The sequence below is a fragment of the Nematolebias whitei genome, chromosome 7, assembly GCF_014905685.2.
Source record: "Nematolebias whitei isolate Nwh7 chromosome 7, NemWhi1, whole genome shotgun sequence".
Lineage (NCBI taxonomy): Eukaryota > Metazoa > Chordata > Actinopteri > Cyprinodontiformes > Rivulidae > Nematolebias > Nematolebias whitei.
In genome coordinates, this window is record NC_056504.1 from 51987660 (window position 1) to 51989095 (window position 1436).

Below are 1436 nucleotides of genomic sequence, written 5' to 3' on the forward strand. Positions count from 1 at the left end.
ACTTTGACTTTTACACTTTGACTTTTACACTTTGACTTTTACACTTTGACTTTTACACTTTGACTTTTACACTTTGACTTTTACACTTTGACTTTTACACTTTGACTTTTAAACTTTGACTTTTAAACTTCTGCAGTTTCAGTTCCACAATAAAGTGTAAATATGGAACGATCTTTTGAGGTTCTTCAGAGCTCGGTGCAGATTTCTTCTTAAATCTTTTTCAGCTTGGGTAAAAATTATACTTCCAATTTATAAGAAAGCTGAGATAAAATGTTGGGGCAGCAAAATGCCTTTGAGACGCTGAAGGTCCAGTTTCTGCGTGTGTGCGTGCGTGTGTGCGTGTTTGTGTCTTCAATCAAATTATATCACAATTTTAAAAAAGGCCAAAAAGTTGTGTCCTGAAATAAATAATGAAAAATGTATAAATATTTGTACAACAATTAAAATCTTATTGAATGTCCATCCATCCATTTTCTTTACCCGCTTCTTTCATTTTGGGTCACGGGGGTCGCCGGTGCCCATGTCCACCAATCACTGTGTGAGGGGCGGGGGACACCCTGGACGGGTCTCCAGTCCATCACAGGGACACCCTGGACAGGTCTCCAGTCCATCACAGGGCCACATAGAGACAAACGAGACAAACAACCATTCACTCTCTCACTCACACCTAGGGACAATTTAGAGTTACCATCAGCCTAACATGCATGTTTTTGGTCTGTGGGAGGAAACTGGAGCACCCGGAGAAAACCCACGCATGCACGGAGAGAACATGCAAACTCCACCCAGAAAGGCCCCTGGACCGGGGTTTGAACCAGGGACCTGCTTGCTGAGAGGCAGCAGCTCTACCAGTTGCACCACCGTGCTGCCCCTGATTGAATGTAAAGCATTGAAATATTTTGAGTAGATTGTTGAAAGACAATTTGATTATGAATTGAGATTTTGATATAAATATTTGACTTTCTGTCACTGGCATCACATGTTCACAGATTAAATCTAACATTGAACTCAAAGCAAACAATAAATAAGATAAATAATAAAGGAACCCTCCCATGGAGCAGACGTTCTCAACCTGGAGTCCCAAGACCTGCAGGCTCCTCGAGCTGCATCATAAAAAATCAAATAGTTGCATAAATACATGCGGGGGGGGGGGGGGTTAATGCATCAAGCCAACAAAGAAGATTCCATGCATGGCATTCAGGGCTAAATTGTTTTTAACAAGTGTTTATGTGGGAGTACCTGGAAATAGTTCTCTCCTGTAAGGGGTCCCCAGAACCAAAACGATGAGAAGTGAGACAGAAAAGAAAAAAGATGGAACCAAGTTTTAAAAAGACGGACTGGGACATCCAGTGGACTGGGACATCCGGTGGACTGGGACATCCGGTGGACAGAGACATCCGGTGGACTGGGACATCCGGTGGACAGGGACATCCGGTGGA